The following is a 7,144-nucleotide window of genomic DNA, read 5'->3' as shown; positions in this document are numbered from 1 at the left end:
CTTCATGTTTGCCAGTATAATAGAAAAGAGATCAGCACATGACTCTCTCTTTTCATCTTCTGTACGTCATCAGTCTTCTAAGCAATAGTTTTGGTAATGTGACGTAGTAGCACACAATACCAGTAGTATACATTTACAACTAGGCTATTCATAGGTTATACGCTTGCTGTTTTTTTTTTTTTTTTTTTTTAAAGAATGAAAAATACAATAGTAATTTATAGTAAATACTGTAGTGTTTTGACCTATACTATAGTAAAGTACTTGAATTAATTGTTGTGGTAATTCTATAGTTGCTGTGGTAACATAACAACTATAGTAATATAAACAAATCACTTTACCCAATAAGTTTTTCTACAACTTTAGGGTACATTATACTACAATACATTACAGTTTACAGTTGTAAAGTATACTACAGTATTTATTACCGTTATAATTTCTCTAAAGTTAATACAGCTGTATTATACTACTGTAGCATTCATTAACAAAGTGTTGTAAATACTATATATATATACAGTATAATACACTTTATAGTATAGATACAATAGTATGGTCCAAAAACACTATAGTATTTATAATAAATTACTATTATTTTTGTGTGGGGTATTATACATAATATTTTTATATTTGTTTTATTATATATATATAATATATATATATATATATATATATATATATATATATATATTATATATATAATATTATTTGCAATTTAAAAATAAAAGTTTTTTTTATATGTAATTCACACGATCCTTTAAGCAGTCATTCTAATATGCTGATATTGGTTTTGGAATCTGTGATACTTTTTTCTTTGATTCTTTGATGAATAAAAAGTTATAAAAGAACAGCATTTATGCAAAATAGAAACATTTTATAACAATATAAGTCTTTACTATCACTTTTTAGCATTTTTAAGTACTTGCTAAAATAAAACTGTTAATTTCGTTCAAAAAGAAAGGGAAAAAGTCCTGTCACCAATTTTCTTACAGTTTGTGTATATAATAACAAAAGATGTCTGGTTTGAAAATAATACACAATATTATATCAATGTTATTATTTTTCTGTGTGTTTGATCAAATAAATGCACCTTGATTTGCAAAAGAGGTTTCTTAATTTTTTTTTACAAATTAAGTCTTACTGATCCCAAACTTTTGAATGGCAGTATATATAACTAGCATACAGTATATAACAACTAGCATACTAATTTGAAGAGTAGTATTGTAGGATTCCTTTCTGAATTCAGCTCTTGTCTCCTTAAACTGAACATTCTTTCCTTATAAGGGCATCACAGAAGAATCTAACAAATGCTTAGAACAGGGTTTATCACCTTTGAACACAGGAAATGATGTACTGAAGCGCAAACAGAGTGTATCTTGTTAACTGTGATCATCTGATCTTTACTGCTATAAACCAAAGACATTCAGCAGATACTGTTCCACCCAAAGGAACGAGCTTCTGGATGAAGTCTGGTTTATAATGCCATTAGTTTCAGTGTGCACACAATGAGATTTATACATTTTTTTTCTTTCTTTCTTTCTTTAAGTGTCTATTTTGATGATAATATGTTATTTTCTTATCTACTGTAGATCAGCAGATAAAAACATGGAATCCAGCTCTGGAGAATGGACAAAAATAGAGAGGAACTCACAGGTTTGTGAATATTCTATTGGACATTCTATTCTATTTTTTAAACATGACATTAAGCAACTGTCTGAAACTCCGTTAACTCCTGTGGTTAAATACCAATACTAATTGAATAATTAATATATAACTCACAAGTAAACACAAATGCGGTAAATAACATCAGACAGAACAAATCTGTCGTACTCACAAACAGCCCTTTTCGTTAATCTCTATTTCTGAAAATCCATTCCAACCAATCATGCTGATTTCCAGTGTCTTCGACAGGAAGGAAGAAGTCACGTTTTAAGCACTGAAGACACGTCTCTTTGGGAAACTGAAGAAAAAGGAAAGTGAAGGGCTGATAAAACAAGCCAGTCTGCCAGTGACATCATGGCTCCGGAGGGCAGAAGAGAAGGCTACGACTCTGAAGACGAGTTTACGTAAGTTCGCATCAGTTTAAGTAATAAGCCATGAGGGCATCTAATAAAACAAACCTATGGAATCTGCAGGTTCCCGCAGGGTCTGAGCTCCAGGGCGCTTTCCCATGACAGCATCTTCATTACAGACCAGACCCTGTCCACAGAACCGACCCGGGTTCTTTCACAAGAAAAACGTTCATGGCAAAATCAAGGCTTTACAAGTGAGGAAATGCTCTTTGTGAAGAGACCAAAAGCTGGCAAATCTTTTTTGTTCGAAAGGCTTCAGATTATTTGAGCTACTCTAATCATGCTCCATCAGTGCAGACTTTCATTTGAGGAGTTTATTCAATTCCATGCGGTTGCTATTTTGTTTCGCCAGTTGAAACTACAGCAGCAGAACTTACATCTAGGTCCTCCTCCAATGCTGATTCCTGGTAAACGCATAGAGGACTCAGGAACCACTTCAGAGGACGATGGTTTACCTTGTAGCCCACCTGAGATGTCCTTCCATGAGCGAGTCATGCATGGAGCAGTTTACAAGGTACATGAATATCAGATGGTTCTTCAAATCTTACCCTGGAGGGCCGGGGCAATGCACTGCAGAGTTTCGCTCCAACCCTGATCAAACTCACCTACCCGTGATTGTCTTACTATCCTGAAGACATTGATTAGCATGCTCAGGTGTGTTTGATTAGGATCAGAGCTGAACACTGCAGGAAAGTGGATCTCGTTGGCCAGATTTGAGGATCACTGCAATTTACCTGTGACATTCTCTTAAATGAATGGAATCCGAACGCCATTTTTCTTACAGTATCCCGGATCTCAGAAACATCTGAGCTCTCTGAGCTTAGCAGGAACAGGAAGCGAAGAAGAGGAGCAGGTAATATTCACGTATAATAATAGTCGTCAGATGGCATTCGATACAATCTTTACAAATTCAACACAACAATTATTGTTTCATTCAGGGAGATCCTTTCCAGCCATCATCGAGACCTCTATCCCCAGTCTCCAAGTATCTGTCCCCTCAGCCAATCATCTCTCCCGCCTCAGCCTTGACCACGCCCACTGCGGGAGCTGACTTCAGTAGCCCTGCAGGGTTCATGCCCAGGTTGGATAACTCAGCTGCTCGTCACCGCATGTCAGTCAAACCAAGGAACCAACGAGCCAGCACAAGAGGAAAACGAGTGCCAACGGTAAGATGATGACGGTTATAAAATGCATATTCCCTTCGCATGAAGCTGTATGTATATCTCAAATTTTAAAAAGCATAAATTACGTAATGATGTGACACAAGTGTAAATGAAAAAAAATAAGATCACTCTCATTGAAACTGATGATGCTTTGTACACTAGAATTGCTCGTTTCCTAATTATTTACTTGTTAAATGCATGCTAGTTAATAGTGAGAATTGGTCCTTAATATAAAGTGTTCCCACTTTTTTGTTTTACACAACATATTTGAACTCTCTTTCCCAGGTGTCTCTTTCTCCCAGGCATCGTTCAGAAAGCATCAGTGATTTGGATAATGTTCTGTCTGAAGAAGAAGAAGAAGAAGAAGATGAAACCGTGATGTCCACTGAGACAGTAAACCATTACTTGTACTCCTCTCTGAATTTGGAGCTAACACAGAAACCCACCACTCCAGAACCTACAGAAACAACTCCGGAAAAGTCAGCACAGGACCAAGAGGAGAACGCTAACAGAACTCTGGGTGTTGAAATCCTAAGGTCAGAAGAGTTTCTTGAAACTGAGAGGGAAGTCACCTCAAACCCTCTTTATTTGCAGCCTTTGTCCTTCAGTTTGATCTCCTCAGGTCCACCGTCGCCTTCAGGACTTCCAGAATCTACAGCACCGTCAAGAGAAATAGAGTTTTTAAGAGCCCATTCACCTATCCAGACACATGATAGAAATGATATCCAGATTCAGACGTCTGACACAGATAAAAATGAAACACTTAGACCACATGCTTTACCTCTGCCTCGCTTAAAAAAGCACAAAATGGAAACAAGGAGCCCTCCGTCTCCAAAAGGAGCTGAGGAGGCCTCAACGAAACCTTGGGAAGCTGAAGTAGAAACTGCACCTAACGCTGGATCAGTCCAGTTTTTAATTGCATCTGCAAAGTATCGCTCCAAAGCAACCAGTGAGACAAAGCAGAATGAGGGTCATTTGAAAGATTCTCCAGGAATCAAGACCCAAGCCGTCAAACCCAATCCAGAGTCGCAGAAAGATGAAGCGAGAGAAACAAAACCAACAGAGCTTCAGTATCTCCTCCATCAAACGCAAGAGAGAAAAAGCAGTTTTTGTAGAGAAGTACCACCAGCTATTATGTCCAAACCAACAACAGGAACCAATCTTAGGAAGTCAGACGCTGCTGCAGAACATGTGGAAACAGAGAAACCGGAGAAACCTGAAGACAGGAAGATTGCTTTTGGGGTGCAGCTCCGCACAACCTCTATGTCACTAAAATATCGCACGGATGTTTCCAAAATCAAGGATGAAACCAAACGGTACAGTTTAGAGTCTAATACGGTGACAGAAGTCTCAGAAGAGCATGCTGGGAAAGCAGAAACCTTTGGGAATTATTTGCATGACAGCAATTCCAAGAGTAAACCTAGTGTTCCCAAAAAAATAGATTCACAGAACCTGGACTTTCAGCTTGCCGCCCAAGACTGTGAGTGTAAACAATTTCTTCTTTTTGTTCTATATGTGTTGAATTGGTTCATTTGAAATTGTAGCTCGAGGAACTGCTGATAAAATAGACAAAAGCAAGCAAAGAAAATGTCAAATAAAAACATATTTAAATACATTAATAATTAAAAACTATAACAGTTTCTCAATGATGGTAAAATAACTCTACCAAAAAAAAAAATTCTCACATGAATAGCATTCAGATTTTTCCAGTTTGCCCACTATATGTAATAGGACAAAAAGTATATTTAGTAGTATATTTCTTCTACTATAACAGTTGCTTGATCAGAGTTTCGACTATGTGTTGAAAAGGAATGACTGACTTGCACAGGAAGAGTGTGACGCACATGTACAGCAGCCAGTCACTGTTTGTTTATATACACGCCATTCAAGCATTGGTTTTCTGTGAAATTACTGATACAGCAACAATAGATCTTATTGCTAAGAATGATGCTAAGTTGATTGGCATGTTTTAATAAAACGTATTACTGTCTTACAGACGGTAGACCATCTATCCAAAACACAACAGGAGCAAGTCAAGAGGCTGTGTCTGAGCCGGGCTGGATGAGTCTGGCCAGAGAGAAGACCAGAGCCTACCAGCCATTTTTGGGCAGATTATCCACGAATCAGTCACCAGTCCACCCTTCATCTCCAACAGCTCCTCCTGCACAGCCTCCCAAACCAGCCTTCCAGCCTAAAACACAGCTACTGAGCCCCTCGCTTCATCCACTGAAAGCTGCCAGCCTACAGACCTCACCCAGACTTCCAGCAAAACCAGCACCTGGCAGAACAAAAGACCGGCAGGTAACAGAGTACAAAACACACTCTCCTTTCTTTTATTGCTTATTCTCTACCACTAATAAAATACTGCCTTCTGAACTTCATAACTACAGTGAGGACCGAAATTATTAGAACACTAACTAGTATTTTCAGCAGCTAAAAATAGTTTTAAGTCAGTTATTTGTATCTTTTTCTGTAGTGTGTCAGTAGGAAATATCAGTTTACATTTCCAAACACAATCCAGAAAAATTGTGCCTGAAACTTTTAACAGTACTGTAGCTTTGCAGGTAGGTCTCTTGAAGCATCTCGGAGACGTTGCCACAGTTCTTCTGGATTTATTCTGTCTCTGTTTGTTCTTTTTCGGACAGACTGGATGATGATCAGATCAGATCTCTGTGTGGAGCACTGGCTGTTGTAAACAAAAATCTCACTGGATTATTACAATTAATGGCAAAATGAATGCTTGGAAATGTATATTTGATATTTCCTACTGACACACTACAGCAAAAGATAGAAATAACTGACTACAAATAAAATTTAGCTGCTGAAAATACTTACATTTTGCCCATGACTCTACAGTGTATATTAAATAAAATATTCAATATATTTACGTTGTAAGAAAGATGCTGTTTTAAGACGAAAGTTTACAGATATTTCCTTGAACCCTAATGCACAACAATGAAAAATCAATATTGAAAATCCCTTCATATTAAAAACAGACCATTGGACCATGTGTTTCTGGACATTTCTTCAATCGTTGTATGTAATTGTCGTAGATATATCTATTTAAACTTCCATTTATATTGTAATTACATTGAATCACACCATCCCTTTGTAATGTTTCATATAATATAATAATCATTAAGATGCATCCAGAATAAAACAAGAAATAATAAAGGATGAATGATTAACTCTTTACAGGACAAAGGCAGGAACAGTACACCAGAAGATGACTCAACAAAGAGAGCAGCAAGACCCATAACACCTAACAACAACACTGAAGGTTTTGACATGCATTTTAAGTGTCTGTACATTTTTGTTTTGCGTTTTAAAGTGTACCATTTTGGTATTAATATTGTTGTGTATGTTCTTCTGTAGTAGCACTTACTGTCACACCTGAGCCTCCAGCAACCTCATCATCATCCTCATCATCATCACCATCAGCAACAGACATCTCTCATCAGCAGCAGTCACGGTCAGATGGAGCTCAGCCGTCCTGGTTGGAGCTCGCCAAGAGGAAGTCTTTAGCCTGGAGTGACAAAACTTTAGAATTAAGCTGAGACATTCAGTGATGAACTGATGAAGTGGTGCAATATCTAACGTTACAACGAATGAATGTAATACTGTGTGTTTGTACATGACTGATCGAGTGTGAGTGAGTGAGTGAGAGAGTGAGTGAATGAGTGAGTGAGTGAGAGAGTGAGTGAGTGAGTGAGAGTGAGTGAGTGAGAGTGAGTGAGTGAGAGAGTGAGTGAGAGAGTGAGTGAGAGTGAGTGAGTGAGAGAGTGAGTGAGTGAGAGAGTGAGTGAGAGTGATTTTTTTTAAATTAGAATTAATTTGCATTATAAAGATGTTACTTGGATTTACAAAAATGTTTGTAATATGATACATGGTTACTGATCAAGTCTTGTTATATAC

The 7,144-nt window shown here is 37.4% G+C and overlaps 1 pseudogene; it reads left to right on the top strand.

Moving 5' to 3' along the window:
* Positions 1-1,619: 1,619 nt before the first annotated feature.
* Positions 1,620-6,908, top strand: LOC113043939 (serine/arginine repetitive matrix protein 1-like; annotated as a pseudogene).
* The last annotated feature ends 236 nt before the right edge of the window (positions 6,909-7,144 follow it).

This window comes from Carassius auratus, chromosome 26 (assembly GCF_003368295.1).
Source record: "Carassius auratus strain Wakin chromosome 26, ASM336829v1, whole genome shotgun sequence".
NCBI classification, from domain to species: Eukaryota; Metazoa; Chordata; class Actinopteri; order Cypriniformes; family Cyprinidae; genus Carassius; species Carassius auratus.
This window is presented reverse-complemented; position numbering and strand designations above follow the sequence as displayed.